The following is a 21,213-nucleotide window of genomic DNA, read 5'->3' on the forward strand; positions in this document are numbered from 1 at the left end:
TGGGTTTAAAGAACCACATTTTTGCTGATTTAGCTCCAAAAACCAGTCAATATAACCTCCATTTGGCATGAAAGATGTTGATGATTGCATGAAAATAGGGTAGAAGCAAAAACGCCTTCCTTCCCTAAAAAATCTCCACGAAAAATTGCTTTGAAATCTTCAACAAATCAATTTTGCATGAAAATCGGGTTTTGGGAGACACATGACAAGTTCAATTTGTCCAAAATGAAGCAAATCAGGTTTTAAAAAGAAAATAACAAGTTCGATTTTCACTTTTCCCACTTTCATATCAAAATCGGGTTTTTTAAGACAAATAGCAAGTTTAATTTTTCACTTTTTCACTCATCAAGCCAAAATCGGGTTTTTTTGGACAAATGACAAGTTTAAAATTGTCAAAAATGCACTTTTATGTCAAAATCGGGTTTTTTGGAGCAAACTGCAAGTTTAAAAATACTTGTAAAAGGGAAATAAAATCCCTACAACAAGTTAAAAACACTTGCACATATGTAATGGGGATTTAAAATCCCTATTACATGTGAAAACCATTAAAGTAGGGGTTTTTTGAACAAACTGCAAGTTTACTTGCAGTTGAGCCAAAAAATCCCTATTTTAACTAAAAATGACCAAAAAACAATAAAAAGATAAAAACATTAAAGGAGAAACTTAAAATAAATTACAAGTGACATTTTTAAAATAAAAGTGCACATGTAATTGATCAAAAATTCCCCTACAAAGACCATAACAATGAATATCATTAAAACTTGCAGTTTGAAGAAAATTCTCCACCTGCAGTCTGGGTTTTAAAACCCGAAATTGAAGGAAAGACATAGCAAACGAACCCAGATTTTGATGAAATTCGAAACATAGTTCGAGAATGGACTGAGGATCAAGCCAGTCCAAGGATTAGTCGAAATTCTACCTCAGGAAGCGTGCCATAGAGTAAAATTTTTCATGTTTTCACAAAAATTTCACCGTAGTGGTCCTTCATTTTTGGAAACAAAAATGAGGAAAACAATGAGAAACATGGGAGAATGTGAGATTTTGAAAATCTCACATTCACCCAAAAAGGGAGCATTTAAGGTGGAAGGTGAGGAGGGGGACAAGAGGATTTAGTCATACATGGCTATGGTTGACTTTTGTGTCTAATCATAGAGATTAGCCACTAACAAGGGATTAAGGGGACTATTTAGAAGAATTAGGTGGGGATTATGAGTAAGCGGGATTTGTAGGAGGATTTGACTAGGAGAGAGAGAAGGAGAAAGCCCGCAAGGGAGCCCCATATAAGCCACATAGGTTCCAATAAAGGGTCATTGTCACACATAGCTATTGGAGGAGAACAGAGCCCAGAGAGCAGAAGGAGAGATGGATCACATTCCCACACATGAGCACCGCGCAGAGAGGGTTCGTCGGTATCAAAGACCAGCCCACTACACTCCACCAGTATGTACCCCAGACCCACTTTGTGATTTGATAATTTAGGATAAAATTTTAGGGATAAAATTAGGCTAGAAGTTTAGCGGGGCAAATGCGTTGATTGTCGTTTTAGCGCACACGCCCTAGGTTAGCGTGAGCATTGGAAAATAGCGCTCACACCCTTAGGTTAGTGTGAGCATTGGAGAATAGTGTTAGCACACGCAGGGTTTTGGGGATTTTGGGTAATTCAGGGCAAGCATACACACGTGGCACGAGTGCCCGCGCTGGTCAAGGGTAGGGTCTAGGTTTGGGGGTGGAGGTTTGGGCTTTGGCACGTTTGACTGTGGCATAGCACGAGCGCCATAAAGGATAGAAAAGGAAGAAATAGAGAGGTAGAAGAGGAGAACATGGATTAGAGAGTAATATGGATGCCCCAGACATAGGATATAGTAGACGTAGGCTAGAATAGGGTGGAACTTGGAAAAGATGGTAAGGGTTAATGGAGTGATTTGCTTGAATGTGGGTGGACTTAGGACCATTGGCATTGAGGGAGCATTGGCCGGTGATGATGAGCCTATATAGGCAATTAGCGACAGACGAGATGGAGATGCTGAGTGAAATGGGATTGGATTTCATTGGTCGATGGCTGAGGATTAGGGCACATAGTCATGATGATTGTGATGGTGGAGAGGTGGGATAGTAGGACGTGTACCTTCCATTTGCCCACAGGAGAGGATACTATCACATTGTTGGATGTGTGGAGGATCTTGAAGATCCCCATTCACGGTGTGGTTCCTGAGTACAAGCTGGACACAACAGATTTTTATCTACGGGAGGTTTGTGAGTGAGATGCGCTATCAATGGAGGACATGACACATATGCACTTAGGGAGGGCGATGGAGATTCGGCACATTCCACGATTGGTGCTCGTGATCTGTGGATTCCTCAGTGGACAAGTGATGCCTGACTTGGGAGTACACTAGTTTTCGATTGGATGGAGTTGGTGTGTGTACTATATGGTACACGATTGTGCAGAGTATGCATGGGGAGAAATGATTCTCGTGCAGCTATATCATGATATTCATCTAGCTCTATATCGAGAGTATGTGAGTGTGTCGACAGGGGTGACCTTGCTTCATATATGGGCGTGGGAGCACATTACAGTGACTCGGCCAATTGGAGTATAGGACAGACGACGACGATTCCCTTATATAGACTGATACAGGGGGTTGTTGCATTATACTAGGATGGGAGCTATATGGTTCTCAAGATGCATTTTTTATGAGCTCGTGGTGTTTACATGGAGACCAATTTTGGATATCAAGCGATGGAGAGGGGACTGGCAGCTACACTAGGTAGGGGTAGTCATGTGACTTTTTGGGAGGTCAGTATATGTCATGGAGTATTATGTGCCATACAAGGTGACCCGATAGTTTGGACAGCTCTAGGATATAGTGGGTGATGTACCATTGTACCCTCAGCTGACATGAGAGGCAAGGTTATGGGGGCAGATTGTGACCACTTTGGAGGCTAGGACTAACTTTCAGACAATAGCTTACATGGTTTGGGATGAGCGGAGGGGTGCGGAGGAGGATCTTGGTATGACAAAGGCCTACAGGTATTGGTGGGAGGCCCACCAACCAGTGTGATTGACCATTCCAGGGGTACTGGAGGATGATGAGCTTCAGCCGTTAGTGGATGAGATAGTTGGAGGTGAGGGGGATGATCCTATAGATAAAGTCACGGCTATAGGAGGTGGGGGTGTCTAGAGGCAGAGGAGAGGAGTGGCAAGGAGGGGAGGAGCATGGGGGAGGGGACAACACCAGATACCACAGGTGGCCATGCCAGTACAGGTGCAGGTACTAACAACAACCATAGGCTAGGTGGAAGGATAGGGAGGGGGGGTGATAAGGCAGTACCCATGGACATTCCCATGTACAGGTACAGGATGTCGGGATGCAGATTGATGACAGGGTATCTCAGGAGGAGCATGATGAGATCATATAGGAGACAGATACAGCCAGGGCGAGGGTGCAAACCCTCGAGGAGGAGATGCAGGTGGAGAGAGTGAGGGTGGATAGCTGGCAGGATGAGGTGGCAAGACTGCAGAGGGAGGTGGAGGATTTAACAGAGAGACTTCAGACGGCTCGTATAGAGGTGGAGGATTTGCGAAGGGAAGGGGAGGATGTCTAGAGGATGTTGGAGGAGGCCAGGATGGGGACAACAATTGGAGAGCTGTAGAGTACACTTCAGCAATAGCATGAGGAGTTAGAGAGTCTTTGGGCCAGAGTCTAGAGGGCAAAAGCAGATGTGACTCATTTGCGGGGAGAGAGGGATATAGCCCGACAAATGCTAGTCTCTGCAGGGTTGAGTTAGATGTACATGGATATAACGTAGCAATGGGACAGGGTAGAGAGAGTAGGGCGAGAGGCTGCATACTACAAGGGATTATACCATGGAGTCATCTCAGCTGAGCAGAGGGTAGCATCATACACAGAGAGTGTACGATCACATGGGACACATAGTCAATGCCCGAGTCAGAGTCAGCAGATAGGGGGATCAGTGGTATGAGGCCACCGAGGACAAAGGGCGTAGGACCATCTAGAGGAGGAGGAGAGGATGAGGAGGGGCCTGGAGAGACAGGGGGAGAGTTAGCTCCACATGACATTGCATATTATTTTGACCCTTCAGGGAAGCCATTATACCATGATTGTCATATTCATTTTTTAGATATATATGATATATGATTTTTGGCGGCGTATATGCATGCATGTACTTTATTATGGACATTATGATAGACATTATTAATTGTGTTATGATGTGATGTATTGATGATAATTATGGATATGTTGTGCTGGCCTATTTATGATGCAAGATGGATACTTATATATGCATGTGCTTATGATATGTTACTGACACCTTGATGGATGCAGGATGATTATCTGAGCTTTTATGAGCTATATGAGTATATATATTTTGGATTGTATGATGCATGTTATAAAATATTTAATGCATGATGTATTATTTTTGGATTTTTTGAAGATTTTGGGGAAAAGAAGGATTTATATCATATGATGCATAGTTGCTCTTTGTTTGTAATGGACCAAAATTTGAAAATGCATAATATGATTACATGGATTAATCTATAATGAATTTATGTATGTTATGATGGATAATGCACCTTAAGTGAATAATGCAACAAAATTTGTAATGTAAGCTAAATGATGGACACACACCATACAAAATAAAAATGAATAATGCACCGGACAAAATAAAAATGAATAACACACCAGACAAAATGAAAATGAATAATGTATCAAAAAAAAAAAAGTGAATAATGCACCACATAAAATAAAAATGAATAATGCACCACACAAAAAAAAAATGCACCGCGCAAAATAAAATGAATAATGCACCGCACAAAATAAAAATAAATAATGCACCTATATGGACAATACACAATTTTTGAGAATATGCAAATCATAATGCAATGACCTGAGGTGGGATAGAAGAAAATGGTGGGGAATAAATTGAGCTCTCCAAAATGCGAAAGGGAGAAATGCAATGATGGAAAATGGATGGGAAGATCTGTTGTTCACAAAATGTGGAGAGCCAACCTAGTTTGATATTGCCAAGGGTAGTCTACACCGCTGAATATAGAAACCAGGATATCATGAAAAACACAAGGCATGGACTGACTCTCAGACAAACCTTCAAACACACTATACCACAAAAACATGCCCTAGTAGTATACACCAACCCATAACATATCAGGATATAGAAGATCCTAACAGTCGTAAGTAGGAGTAGTCTTGGGATAGAAAAATGCAGGTCTAAATAAAAGGATCAAACCATGCAAACAAAATGCACATGGCCAACTGACATCTCTTGCCAAGAGTAGGACTTAGGATTGTGGATAAACTGCCAAACTAGGGAAGGATGCATCCCGATGGGCAAGAGTGACTGATGGATCTGAACAGCCAATAGAGTAGATGACATGGACACCTGTGTATAGATATGACACTTGACTGTTGGGGCTTGATGGAGTACATGTGGATGAGTGTTTGGATAATGTGCAAGTCAAGAAGAAGCTTAAGCTCAGGACTGGGAATTAAGCTCATCAACATATGGATAACCGATCTATTGAGGGTAGTTGAGTGGGAGAAATGGGCAGGGTTGTTGCAGAGGATACTAAAATAAATCGCAATATCTGTGGAGGTGGTCAGGAGCACCTTGTTCCTTTTCCTTTTGTTGGGGGGGGCATGGTCATCAGATTGATTTTATTGTTAGAATGAAGAAGATAATTGAAAGAAAACAAGGTGATGGATGTTGTGGTAGAAGGTTTATGTAGTGGCATGGATTAAAGAATGTGGATATCGGGTAGGTGGGTGGCGAAGATAGAGCCTGACCTGATAGACGACGGATCCAGATTATTTACTTTGATGCCTATAAACAGGTTTTCACTGAGGTAATTTCCCATAGCACCATAAAGTGGTTTTCACTAATGGATGAATTGATTTTTTCTTTACTTTTTGCTTTTTTCAATTTTTTGTATTTTTCTTGATTTTTTTTTGTTTGTAATTTTTGAATTTTAGACAATTGGCGACCTTCTGAGAACTAGGCAAAAAATCTCTTCAGGTGCATGATGTTCATAGGCTCATCCAAGGGATCTCCTTTAGGAGTAGCCAACTAATATGCCCCTAATCCATATTTTGTTGTGATTAGATAAGGTTCAAGCCAATTAGGCTCAAACTTGCCTTTCTTTTCTCTTTCTTGAAGATTTTACTGATTTTCCATAAGGACAAGATCACCAACTTCAAGTTCTTAGGTTCTGACCTTCTTGCTGTAGCTCAAGCTTAGGTGATTTTGATATACCCGGAGATGATTTAAGGCCTCGAGGCACCTTTCATCCAACAATTCTAGCTCTTGTAGCCTGGCAACTCTATATTCCTCATCAGGGAGGATATTCTGTAGGGATAACCTTAGGGAGGGGATCTTGATCTCAAGAGGGAGGACAACTTCAGAGCCAAAGACAAGGGAATATGGAGTGGCACATGTGGGCATGCAGATGGAGGTACGGTAAGCCCGCAAAGTAGGATGAAGTTGGAGGTTCCAATCACGACCAGCTTCATTAACTATCTTTTTAAGGATTTTTATTAAGGTCTTATTAGAAGCCTCATTTTAATCATTGCTTGCAGGTAATAGGGGGTGGAGAAGCGGTGCTGGATATCAAATTTCTAACAGAGCTCTTTAACATCCTGATTCTTGAAGGGTCTGTCATTATATGTGATGATAACTTTGGGGATTCCATATCAGCAAATTAAATAGTTCAGAATGAATTTAGAGATTTGCTTCCTAGTGATGAAGGTAAGTGGGATGGCCTCCACCCACTTGGTGAAGTATTCAATGGTGGTGATGATGAATTTATGACCATTAGAGGATGCAGGGTGGATTTTCCCAATGAGATCGATCCCCCACTGTGAGAAGGGCTAAGGTGTGATAAAAGGCTACAGATCTTGTGATGGAGCTTGAATCTTGTTGCCATGCTTCTGACAAGGGTTACATTTCTTCACATAATTATATGCATCTTCTTCCATTGTAGGCCAGTAGTATCCCATTCACAAGAGCTTTTTAGCCAAAGTGATACCACTTGAGTGTTCCCCACAAATACCTTCGTGCACTTCACGTAGTGCCCATTCAACCTCTTATTTGTCTAGACACCTTAGGAGGGAACCATCGAAATATCTTCTGAATAGGGTGTCTCCAAGGATGGTGTAACGGGCGCAGCGGTGGATAAAGGTTTGTTGTTGGGTTTTGGTGAGGTGGGAAGGGATGGTGTTATCTCTTAGGTACGCGAAGGTCTCTTGATACCAAGGGGATCCGGGACCAACGAGTACACACACCATTTCAGACTCAGGTAGATCATATGTCAGTATGAAGAGTTTCTTGACAAAAAATCACATTTATGACTGTGTGTTGACATCTGAAGGAGAGAACCAATAGTGGCCATTGCATCTGCAACTCTATTATTTGTGCGCGAAATCTGATCAAACTTGATTGATGTAAAGTGTTGCTTGAGGTCCTCAACCATACTATGGTAAGGAAGAAGTTTGTCATCTTTTGTTTGATACTCATCATTGACTTGTTTAACGATAAGTTGGGAATCACCATAGACATGTAATTCCAATATCTTCCATTTGATAGCCAAACAGAGTCCAGTGATTAGTGCTTCATAATTTGCAATGTTGTTGGTGCATGCAAAGGCTATCTTGTATGATTTATGGATGAAATATTCTCGAGGTGTGACCAACAATATTCTTGCCCCTGATCTATTATGTGTGCAAGAACCATCAAAATACAACTGCCATGTGGAAGACATAGTGATAGTCATTATGGATTCATCCGGGAATTCTGTGAGGATAGGGTGATCACCTTGAAGCGGAGCATCTGCCAGTTTATCTACTATCACTTGTCCTTTGATTGCTTTTCTATCTACATATTTAATGTAGAACTCACTTAGTAACATGACCCATTTAGTAGTTCTCCCAGTGAGAGCAGTCTTTGATAAGAGATACTTGAGAGGGTCAATCTTAGCAATCAATTTTGTTTTATTGTTAAGCACGTAATGTCAGAGTTTATGTGTGTTGAAGACAAGTGCTAAGCATGCTCTTTCAATAGGGGTATAATTGAGGTCATACCCTACTAATGAGTGACTAATATAGTAAATGGCATGCTCTTTTCCTTTATCATTTATTTGTGCCAATAATACCCCCAGTGACACTACGGTTTCTGATATGTACAAAAGGAGTGGTTGTCCTGGAATAGGAGGCATAAGTATGGGAGGTGATGTGAGGTATTCTTTGAGTTTCTCGAAAGCCTTCTGACACAGGCAGTCCCATTTGAATTTGGTATTCCTATGTAGTAAGTGCACAAATGGGTGACATTTATTTGCGAGCTGTGAAATGAAGCATCTGATGGATTGGAGCTTTCCTTGGAGGCTACGTAGTTGTCTAAGAGTCTTTGGGGGTGGTATTTCTCTAATAGTTGTCACCTTTGCGGGTTCAACCTTTATGCCTCTAAGAGAAATAATGTAACCTAATAGTTTCCTAGATGTAACGCCAAAGACACATTTCTGGGGATTTAGGCGCAACTTATACTTTTCTAATCTCTCAAAGATCTGCCTTAGGATAGGAATGTGTTCCTGTCTTGTCGTGGACTTTTCTAGGAGATCATCCATGTAATCCTCCATGATTTTACGCAAAAGGTCATGGAAGATTGTTGTCATTGCTCGTTGATATGTTGCTCCAGTATTCTTGATACCAAAAGGAATGACTTGATAACAAAAGGTGCCCCATGGTGTTGTGAATGTTGTTTTGTGTTGGTCCTCTTCTGCAATCCTAATCTAATTGTACCTAGAAAATCCATCCATAAGTGATAACATTTCATGTCCCACTGTGAGATCTACAATCGTGTCTATGTTGGGGAGCGAGAAGTCATCCTTAGGGCACGCTTTATTCAAATCTCAAAAATTTGTGCAAATGTGGATGTCGCCAGTAGCTTTGTCGAGAAGTACAATGTTTGATACCCACTCAGGATAATCTACTGGTTTATGAATCCAGCATCCAAAAACATTTGCAGTTATACTTTGACGAGGAGCGCAATATGTGGATGCATCTTGCGTAATTTTTTCTTTACAGGTTTAGCATCTAGACGGATAGCAAGATTGTGGACAACTAAGTCAGGATCAAGGTATAACATGTCAGCATATGACTAGGCAAAGTTGATCTTTGCTTCTATGAGAAAATTGATAAAAGTTTTATTTTTCTTGATCCGATAGGGACTTAGCAATGAGCACGTTCTTTGGGGTGTGTTCAATGCCCACATTGATAATTTTTGTTTCTTCTATAAGTAGATTTGACTTGTCTTGTTGCGGTGGAACCATGGTAGGGAGGTCAAGTCCCTCATCCGCAAGTGCCTGATCCAGGTTTTCACTTGCGAATATGTCCTTTATTTTTACTTTTTCCTCATCCAAAGGTGCCTCAGGGAGGTTTTCACCTAAGGAATCATGATTTTTCTTTTTATTATCCTTTTTGTGACTAAGGGCATTGACTTGACTACCAAAGTATATGTTCTTATGTAGTTAGATCCCATGAACTTATTGCAGTCTTCTTAATTGTGCATAGTCAGTAGAGTCGTGAGAGCATTATCATCGGCACATATGTTCAAAGCAGGTTTGTCTCGTTAATCTCAGTCTATAAGCTCAGGGTGGACAAGTTGCAGCGCATGTGGAGCAGAAGGGATTGCAGGGGCGATGGTGTTGATATGGGTGTCAAAGAAGATGTCATCTTCGTATTCAAAAGGCATTTCATGGAATTCCTCTTCATTAGAGTTTTTGACATCCAGGGAGGGACTTAAAGGGGTACCAACAATAGTGATCTTAGGTACTAGAGTGTCACCCAAGCCCCTGTTATACTTGTATGAGATGGCATTTATTGGTGCTTTGATTCCTTTTTCTTCTGGCCCCAAGTCGTGTCCTTTATAACCAATCTCATCCACTATGGTTGATGCTTTTGAATGCACTTTCTTGGGGATATTTGAGAGTCTCGAGGTAGATGTGTTATATGGAGGAGGTGAAGCGGGTCTGTTTAACGAATAGTGGTATGGATGTTTCCCCTCTAAGAGTTTGAAATACTGAAAAGGTTGCATATCACCTCTGATAGTGATTTCTCTGCCATCGAAGGGAAATTTAAGACATTGGTGATAAGTGGAGGGAACGGCTTGAAGGGAATGAATACATGGATGGCCAAGTAGAATGTTATAAGGGAGATCAAGATCTAAGACTTGGCAAGGGGTCTCAACTGTAATAGGGCCCACTTGAAGAGGTAAAGTGATCGTGCCTTTGGAAACCCTTTATGCATCATCATAGGCTTTGATTGTGATTTGTCCTAATGTATCAACCAGGTCCTCAAAGAGTCACAATTATTTTATTAATTTGTATGTACAAAGATTGAGTCCAGATCCACCGTCTATCAATATGCATTTAACCTTGTGTTTCTGGATAAAAGCTTCAATGTGCAATGGTTTATTATGATCATCATCGAAGGGAGCATCACTGGAGGTGAAAATAAGGTGGTGCTGATCAGCGAGGTTTCCAATGAGGGCTTGGAACTGGGCAGCATTGATGTTGTCGGGCACACATGAATCGATGAGGGCTTGATCCAAAATCTCCTTGTGGATGGGGGAGGTCTTGAGGAGATCTAGGATGGAAATCTGTGCAGGGCTCTTCCCAAGATGATCAAGGAGATAATATTGACGGGTGGATGCCATGGGGGGAGGATTCGGTGGAGGAGGAGCTCCTTGAATAGTTACTCTTTCACGGTGAGTGGTTACATTATAGTCATTTTGAGAATGGGACAAGGAAGGTGTGGCACCTTGAATAACTATTTTAGTAGGGTTGGATCTGCTTGTCGGTTGTGGAGGGGCAGGACCATCTTGAACGGTGACCCTAGGTCTATTTTGAGAAGAGGGAGGGTTAGCTCCCTAGTTGATGATGGCGTTGACATGGTTATATGTAGGCTCTATACGACCCACCAAGGAGTCAAAGCTGGATATATAATTGGTGTAATCATAGTTCATAGCATTAGATGATGAGGCCTTGCCTTTGTCATGCTTCAAGAAGGGTTTCTGGTACATCTTGATTTTATCATTATTGTTATCAGGTTTTTCTCTTGCTACCTTAATCTCGCCCTTATCAATGAGGTCTTGAATATAGTTTTTCAGTTCCATACACTTTCGTGTATCATGCCCATTGATGTGGTGATAGTCATAGTACTCATTCTTATTATACCACCTAGGTTTGGGTTGTTTAGGATCAAACGGGTGAGTTATTGGAAAGACAACCACACCAACCTAGACAAGCTTTTGAAACAAAACCTCAATGGGCTCAGCAAGAGGAGTATACTCCCCCTTGGAGCCTGATTGTTAGATTGAGGTGGTCGTCCCTAGACTGAGACATTGTTGGGAGGCCTTTGAGATTGATCTTGATTGTTTTGTCGAGTTGAATTGAAGATTGGTGGACTTTGGAGCGGCCACAGTTTGGACCCGCTTTGCATCAATGATACCATCGTTGACTACATTCTTGTTTTTAGACAAAAAAATTTGTTTATCATTGTGATAAGAGGAAGTATTTTGATTTGATTTTTGGTAATGCTTTAGAGTGCCATCCTCTAATAAGACACGTTCAAGGGCTAAGCCTTTATTGGTCAACTTTTGGAAGGATTTTATACACTGAGTTATCAAGGGTTTTCATAGTTTGGGTACTATATTTTTTTTGAAATAATTCAATTCAGTGTTCCTCTGGCATATCCCACTAGAATTTCTTAATAAGGTGTCGCCACCTCTGCAAGAAGTTGGTGAAAGTTTCTCCAGGCCTTTATTTTGTGTTACAAAGGTTCGTCATAGAAACATCATTGACAATGTTGTAAGCATAGTGGGCTACAAACTTTTCTGCTAAGTCCGTAAAGGAGGTGATAGAACCTCTAGGCAGAGATGAGAACCATCCAAGAGCGTCTCCCATGAGACTCTTAGGGAAGAGTCTACGAAGATATAAATCACTACAGGAGACTTCATGGCATAGGATGTGTAATTCACAAACATGGTCTCGGGGGTCCCCCTGCCACTCATACTTCGTGAACTTAGGCATCTCAAACCTTGGCGAGTAAGGTGCAACTGATATTGAAGGATCATAAGGACAAGGACATAATTCCTCAAATGAATAAGGTTTTCTTTTGTTTTTCCCTTCCTTCATGTTTTTGATGATGTTCTTCGTGTCCTGAATTTCCTTGATTATATCATGTTGTGGGTCTTGGACATGATGGACCGTGCTTGCCTTGGGTATTTGGTGAGCCGTGGAAGGTATACCACCACCACTAATATATTGGTAGGATGAAGAAGAAATAATGTGAGACGTGATGACCGATGTGACGGGGACTTGAGAGGTGACGAATGGTCACAACCCACGGATTGTGGTGGGGTGAGGAAGAGAAGTATTGATGAAATTAGTGGTATTGTTGAGAGGGATGGAAGATTGGGGAATAGAGACATGTGGGTGAGTAGAAGAGGATGGCATAGAAGCATGTTGGAGAATAGACGTGATCGGACTGGATAATGGTATAGATGTGAAAAAGGAAAAAGGTTGGATGAAAACCACGGGCATGGATACTGCAGGTGCTATAGATTGGGGATGAATAATAGGTGAAATGATTGGAATAGGAGCAAATTCTCCCTTTGATTGTTGATCAAGAATGGAACTATCGAAATTAGGGGGAAGACAAGCTCCATTTTCAATGAGGGTCTTTAAGAGACCACTAGAATTATGGTAGATGAATTTCTCCATCATTTCATAATTGTATGAATCCTCTGGGAATGTTCGCACTTTCGGGGAGATATCGTCTTGATCAACCATGTTAGGGTCCATTTGTGGTTGTGGATCTTGAATGTCATGTTGCACATTTTTCCCTTGTGTGGGGTCTTGTGTAGGGTCTTGATATAGGACATTAATGTTCGGCATGCCATATTGTTGTTCGACCATCTTCTTCTTTTGAGATTGAGTCATGACCATACAAGAATAATCTTAGAAGAAAAACTTGATGAAAGGACTTGCAAAAATTAGGATTTTGATTTGATCTTGTTGAAGTTGGATTGAATGATTGATGGGGTCCCTAGATTAGGACAAAATTTGATCAAGATGGCACCTTCGTCCTTGGATGAGGATTTTAGGTGGGGGATATTGATGAAAACCACAAACAAGGTGACAACCAAGTTGGATGAAATTTAGACCTTAGGATAATGATCAAAGTCTCTTTCTACTAAGGATGGACTAATGATCCCAAGCAAAAATAAAGATGTAGGATTGGGGTCTTGATCAACCCAAAAGATGAGGCAAAGGTACTTCAAGGAGATTCTTTCTCAAGCACAAAAGCCAAATGATTAATTGATTTAAAATGAGGTCTAAATAAAATTTCACAAGGTATAAAACCATAGAGTGAGGTTGATTTGATTTGGATGATTGATTAAGGATTGATTTGATTGATTGAGGATTGATTTAATTAAGGTTTGATTATGCGGTCAATTGATATGCTAAGTCCTTGGAAAATGTTGATGATGAAAGATCAAAGAAGGGCGATAGTGATGACTAGAAGAAATTGATTACTAGACTATCCTTAGGATGAAAATGACTCAATAAGTGATAGGCTCGGATGGCAAATTGTATGAAGGGATGCGACCACCATGATTTTGACGATAGTTGGTATTGGAAGACAAGGTTGATCCTTGGTGTAGGGTACAAACTCTTAGTTCATCACTACTATCAAACTCATTGCTATGACCATGAATATGATTGTGATATCTATGCAGGAAGGTCTTATGCTTAAGCAAGAGTTTGAGGTTGGTGTACCAAAACTTATAATGTCTAACAAATTGGGCTTGAGTGAGCTTCTTGTTCTTGATTGGATGATGGATAGACTTCTTGGGGTGCTTGTGCAACTTAGACTTATGGAACACGAGGTGGAAATGAGGTGGACTAGATTTGGACTTTGACTATGCAAGGTGTGGAAATTTGGACTTGAGAATGTTTGTCAAATGTAGAAAGTGGGGAGGTTGTTTGTCAATCTACTCTTGGCAATAAAATATCAAGCATAGCAAACACATTGGCCAAGTGTGACACCAAGATAATCATTCACCTTTACAACATTTCCTAAGGCTGGCAAGGACAATAGTCATGGATCTCAATTGGTTTCCTAGCTATGCTTACTCAGAGCAGATACTTAGATTCTTGACCCCACTAGCTCCACCCTCGGCACTCACTTCTTTGGGGTAGCCAAGCATCAGTTCCCATGAAAAATCCCCATGGCGAACTTTGTATCTCTACTAAGAGCCATAAAAATGTGAGCACCTTTGAAGGTCTGACCTCCTGCACTAGTGACTAGAAGGTTTTTTTGGCTTCTAAACACGAGTTCTTAGTCAGGGCATTTGTTCATGTGGCCATAAATGCGACACTTTACGCTTCGCAGTTACGGAAGGCTCCTAGCCTATAAAGGTTGCGCTCTATAGGGTTTATGGGGAGGCATAGTGTCAGTATGAACTAATCAGCACATGTTATTTGCCACTTTCATCACAAAAATATTTATTTATAATGGTTCGGAAGAGCTTGGCTTTAGCCCGTTACCACTTGGGTCATTCCCCTCTCACCAATGCCTATGCGAAGTTCCAGACAAATCGAGAGGCATGCCCTCTAAAGGTAAAAGCATGCAATCGAAATAAAGTAAGGCATGAAAAACATGGTGTTCATTAACCTTTAGAAAATCGAAATGTGCAACTATTCTAAAAGAGAAAAACACTTATAAAATTTTAAGCACAAAAATAAGTGTTTGCTAATCTAGAAATGCATGGAAAACACCTAAACTAGTGGAAAAAACATGTCTTCGTCAAACGTGTTGCAGAAAAATGAGTTAGTAGTCTTAGCTTCTGATCTTGGACAGACGGTACAGACCTACAAAACTCAGAATTTGATTAGTAAACAAAAATCCATAAGGATACAACGCGGACACTATTCCATAGGTAGATGAGTCTGTCACCTAGAAAAACCAGAAAGCGGGAACAAATAGAATTTAAAATTCAAAAAAATTAATTGCAGTTATACTTGATCAGACACACTGATGAAGAAGCCTATGTGCTGAGGTGCGTGCGTACGTGTTAAAAGAAAACACAAAAATAGTTAGCAGGAAAAACCAAAAATTTGAAACTTTAAATATGTGGGGGAGCGGGCTAATAGGGTCCAGCAGACGCACTTGAACCATAGCATAGGTGTTGCTCCACACGCTAATGCGTAATTAGCTCGAAAATTCAAATTTTAAACTAAAAATAGGATTTAAAACTTAATTTTAATTTTAACTGATTTTATTTTTATTTTTGTTTTTCAACTAATTAAGAACATAAATCAAATTGAAATATAATCTATCAAGCAAAGTAAATTTAAAACCACGGACACGTTGAAACCATGTTAGTCGCACTTATCGACAGTCTTGCAAAATACGGTTTCGTGAAATTCAAAATTCAAATGCTCGCGTCGATTTATAAGTGCATGCGCTGAATCCGCAGTGCACGCGATGTTGTGCAAACACCCGCATTGATCCGCAACCTGTAATGAGAAATCACAAAAAACTTGCAAAAAATATTAGATTTTCGGGACGTGGGTCCCACCAAGCGTGCCAAAATGAAGATGGGAAAAATCTAAAGAATGCATAATGGTTAAAAGAGATTGAAAACACAAAGCATAAACACTAAAAAAACACAAATAACCATTATACCTTCCCCAAATTTCACCTACTTCCTCGGATTGAGGTCTTGGTGAGGTTGAAGTAGCGCCCCTTTTCCAACCTGATTGATTAGCTCAATGGATTGACATGGATGGCTCTCCAATGTGCACAAAAAATGGATCAATGATTGGATTGATGAGTGTATGATGGATTCTCAAGTGGGATGAAGGTGGCTAAGTGTGGATATGTATGAAATTTGGCTATAGTGTAGGCTCATGAATGGATTCTTGGACTCAATATGACAACATAAACTTGCTAAGATCGGAGATGTCAGATGAGGGGATGGAGACCCCAATTTATAGAATTGGATGGAGGAAAAATGCATGGTCAATATTGAAAGCAAATGGAGGGCTAGGATTGAGGGGAAGAGATCACATGGATCAAGGGACAATGACATGACAAGGGGGATGGAGATCAAGAGATTTGCCCTGAAGGCATTTCTTGTCTCCACCCTTTTCAAGGTACATGGGGAAGAGTTCGCAATGCACCTAGGAAGGATAAAAGGAATTAAAAATTCCTTGGGGGATGCACATGGAATTAAAAATTCCCAAGATATTGTGTGCATGGGGATTGGAAAAGGAAAAATAAATTTTAAAATTCTTTGGGAAGATGAGAAACATGGGAGAATGTGAGATTTTAAAAATCTCACATTCACCCAAAAAGGGAGCATTTAAGGTGGAAGGTGAGGAGGGGAGAAGAGGATTTAGCCATAAATGGCTATGGTTGACTTTTGTGTCTAATCATATAGATTAGCCACTAACAATGGATTAAGGGGACTATTTAGAAGAATGAGGTGGGGATTAGGAGCAAGTGGGATTTGTAGGAGGATTTGAATAGGAGAGAGAAAATGAGTGGGGGTAATTAAAAATTGAAGAATAATGTTAAGTAGGATTATGAGGGTTTCTAGAAGAATTAATTAGACTAATGATAGATTAGAAAAAGTTGATTTGTAGGGATCTCATGGATTAATTAATTTTTTGAGTACTTTAGAAGAAAAAGGAAAAAATGATTTATTAATTAAATCAATTATATGGACTATAGTGACAATATTAATTAAATTAAATTAAATTAAATTAACATTGAGAAGAATAAAGGCTAATACAATTAAATAAATTAATTATGTAGGAGGGTTAAATTAATTAAAAATAGTTAACTTAAGTGTCTACAAGTCCATAAGCTGGACATATACCTATCTTTGAAACCTATGGCTCAAGATGAAGCCATTCAGTTTGTTGTCCTACACTTAGAGGGAGTTACATATGATTGGTGGCACCATGGATTAGTCACTCAGAACCATGCTCTCATTCACTCCTACCTAGAGTTTACAGAGAGACTAATTGCCAAGTTTGACAGGAAGGATGTGGAACTATATTACAAGGACTTAGCTCTACTGAAGCAGACAGGACATGCAAAGGCTTACATTAATGAGTTCCAACACATAGCAGTTATGGTTCCAGATATGCCCAATGGACGTGTAGTGATACTTTTTATTGAGGGCCTTCATGAGAGACTCAGAGGATTGGTAAAGGATTTAAAGACCATGACTTTATAGAAGGCCATACAGTTTACATTGGACCTTGATACCTCTCCTCTACCTTCTACATTTCAACAAAACAAGAAATATTCTGAAGGTTCTAAACCTTCTCAGAGTTCATCTTCACAGTTACCCAATGCACCACCTCCTCCTAAGATGGATCATGAATCACAAAACAAAATAAGGAGGAAGAAATTGTGTTTATCATGCAAAGAGCCATGGGAACCAAGTCATAGATGCCTTAGGAAAGGCAAGGTACATCTTATAGAGGTCTTTTCTGATGGTGAGGATGAGCATATGCAGGATACAGGTGATGAGGATACATTCGCTTCTACCTATATTACGATTGCTTCATTGTCCGGAGTACCGTGGTACTACCCCTTTTGAATGAAGGGAACTCTTGGGGGACAACCAGTTGATTGCTTGGTAGATACATGTGCTACCTACAACTTTCTGAGTGTGCAGTCAGTTGAGAAGTTTGGATTACAAGTTGAGGAATTTTTAAGATTTAGAGTGACAACTGCTAGTGGCGGTACTTTGAGTTGCACTACGAGAGTTCCTCAGCTTGGCCTTTAGTTGGGAACTTATCTCTTGATTGATGATTTCTATGTGATACCAATAGAGCAATGTGATGTGGTTCTTGGTATGTAGTGGCTTCAATCCATTGGTAGGTACACATTTTATTATCATAAGATGCAGTTAGAGTTCTCAGTGGATGGAAAGGAAGTGGTGTTGAGAGATTCATCGGATGGCAAGCCTAAAGGAATGCCAACATAGTGGTTGGAAGCTAATATTGGTGCATCTTGTTGTAAATCGGATTTTGTGCACTTTGGAATAGCTGATATAGAACAATCCTAGAGGTTGAATGAGTAATGGTTGGCAAGAGCACGACAAGCCAAATTGATAGCCCAATAAGCTAAGAAATGTCTCCTACATATTCATGACCTTCACTATCCTATATTGAATGATAGACAAAGTTTGTCTAATTCTAAAAACTCGGTTGTTGATTACTCTTTTAATGAGAATGATGTTGTGATTAATAATATTTTAAGTGGGCCAACTACTCGAGAGGTGTCCTTGATGATAGTAGAAGGTATCCATCACTCACCTATGGATTGGTCATTGATTACACTTCACATGACAACAGTATCCTTGTTGATTGGTGATTACATCTTCTTTGGTTTTGGAGGGATTAGTGATTGTCCTAGTAAGGATTGTTTGGCACTTTTGGACTTGGCAGGGTCTACATCATTATTTTAGCAATATGGAAGTGTTCAGAGGTGTATCTCGGAGATAAAGATAAAATTAGGGGTGTATTTCATTGATTGGTATTGGTTTGGCAGTATGTTTGATAACTTGAGTAATGTCACATTCTCCTATTTCAGCTCTTATAGCAGATTCTTCATTTGGGTATGCGATCTAGGAATTGATTTGCTAGGTAAATTTTATTAGAGTGGAGCAATGGGTTGCTTGGTGTTGCTTGAGGGCAAACAATCCCGGGAAGGAAGGACTATAATATCCCAATTTTTTCAGTGATCACTCAAGTTTCCTAGTTTCACCTGTTAGCCATCTATGCGGGTGAAATCAGTGGATGAGAGATGATATTGCCACCGAGGAGGTCTTATACTTAGTCATTTTTGTGACTTCCAGTAGTTTTATATCTTAGGCACTTTATAATAATTCATTATAGAGTTACTTTTTCTATAATTAGAAAATCTTATAAAGTAACTTTATAAAAGTGCATTATATAAGTTATAAACTTATAAGTTACTTTATGCCAAATAGTAACTTTCATAAAAGTAACTTTATAAAGTTAAATCATTAAGTGCACCCATGGTTTGATTTCCTAGGTAAGAATAAACAATTAAAAAGTGTCCATGTTATGTTATGAGCTCCCCCAAGTTTGTACATCCAAATTGAAGGAAAAAATATTCCATTAGAATCTTGAAAAGATGCCACAAAGGAGTTCGATTTAGGATTGGAGCACGATAAAAGAGGTTATACATGCAATTTGGGCATTGTGTTATTTTGGTGATTATTACTCTTTCTTCTTTGCAATATTTTGCCATAGCCATAGCAGGTACAACAGTGTGGAGGTTAGATTGAGGACATAAATCCTTGTTTCAAGCAGGTTGGACGATACCCCAGCCATCATTCCTACTTCAACACTCAGGAAAGATCTATTTCAGGCCAATCTAAGGGTCAAATTGTGTGGGATTTTGTATCAAATTGTAATATTAACAGAGTTAGACATGTTTGAGCATTTTGGTTGTCATTTTGTTGCCCCATATTTGAAATACCCAAAAATTAAACTTCAAATTGGTCCCAATTTTGAATGAAGGCCCAATATGTATCTCTACAAAATGAGTGAGCATGTGATCCAAGGTTGTCGTTCTTAACCTACATTGTCGTCAATCATAAATATGTCAGTGGAAATGTGAAAAATAGATGAATTTTGAAAATTACAAAGAATTGAGGAAAATATCTTTGTGAACATGTCCTAAGCATCGTTTTGTGTCATACGACCAATTTTTGCTTGAACCCAGTTCACAATTTGGCATATTTTAAAATTTCAAATTTTGATGTTCCTCGCTCTAAAACAATTAAAATCCCTCACCCTAGGTATCATGATGAGGAATAAATGATGGTATATGCTCATTCTTCTACCTTGAAGGCATGTTTCGAATTTCGGAGCCTAACTCCTTACCAATTGAAAGTTGTGGTCATATTTCCTAAATCAAGGCATTAAAGTCTAATAGGAAATATTTGAATTATTCTTTTGAAAATAATTCAAATATTTTAAATTGTTTTCAATGTATTTCCCATTTTGCTCTCTTTGAAGAGGAAGAGCAATCAAAAGTCTTTATGTAGGTTCAAATGGAATAGTTGCAAGTGATCCTTTGTTCAATGCCCTTAATTGCTCAAAAAATTCATGTTTCTAACCTTGATAGGTTAAAAATGCTCAAAAAGTGAGTCATCCTAACCTATTGCTTTGAAAAGTCAAAATCCTAACTTCAGAAGGTTAGAAATGCTCAAAACGTGAGCAATCCTAACCTAATATTCTCAGTTGCTCAAAAAGCCTAACTTTCTAACCTCTAATTGAGCATTGAAAGAAAGTTAGTTATGTTCATTCATTGAGCAGGAGTAATATAAGGGTTTATCGGATGGGTTGTTGTTGTGCTGGTAAACAAACTTGTAAAATGGAGAATCAAACACAAAATTTATGGCAAGGAATGCTCTGGTACACTTGCATGCAAACTATGTGAAGTGCCTTAAGGATTATTTATCTCAAGCAAATGTGGTGGAATAGACACCACACGTTAGCTACTTGACAGAATGCTTAAGAGAGATATCATCTCAAGGATCAAAATGAAATGATCATAGAATGTGTGCAATATAGATTTGTTGAGCACAACTTTAGAAACTCCAAAGCAAAATGCAATCGACAGGCGTAAGGCTAATTTCATAGAGTGTACTATCACTATCCTCACCATCGTGCAAAATGGGAGCTCTCGAATGAGTTATAGTCATGCATCAAAATATATCAAGTGCACTTAAAAGAAATGTGGATCTCTCAAGATGCATGATTGCGGCATAAGCAGAAAATTGATCTGCTACAAGTCTTTAGTAACTTCCAAACAAATGCAGTATACAATTCACCATCGCGGCTTGTAAAGACAATGAATTTGGAACAATTCATAGGCGTCCATCTAAACATCAAGGATAGATGAATTTTGTCAAATGTTATAGTTGCAAGTGCCCGCGTAGAAATGTATGTGAAAGGTGGAAGCATTGCCAAGAACGTGAGCTATTTGTCGAAATGCTTCGAGGAAGAGGGATATCATCTCAAGAAGGAAATGAAATGATTGCAGGTTATGCACAAAATGTATT

This window comes from Cryptomeria japonica, chromosome 5, assembly GCF_030272615.1.
Source record: "Cryptomeria japonica chromosome 5, Sugi_1.0, whole genome shotgun sequence".
Classification (NCBI taxonomy): domain Eukaryota; kingdom Viridiplantae; phylum Streptophyta; class Pinopsida; order Cupressales; family Cupressaceae; genus Cryptomeria; species Cryptomeria japonica.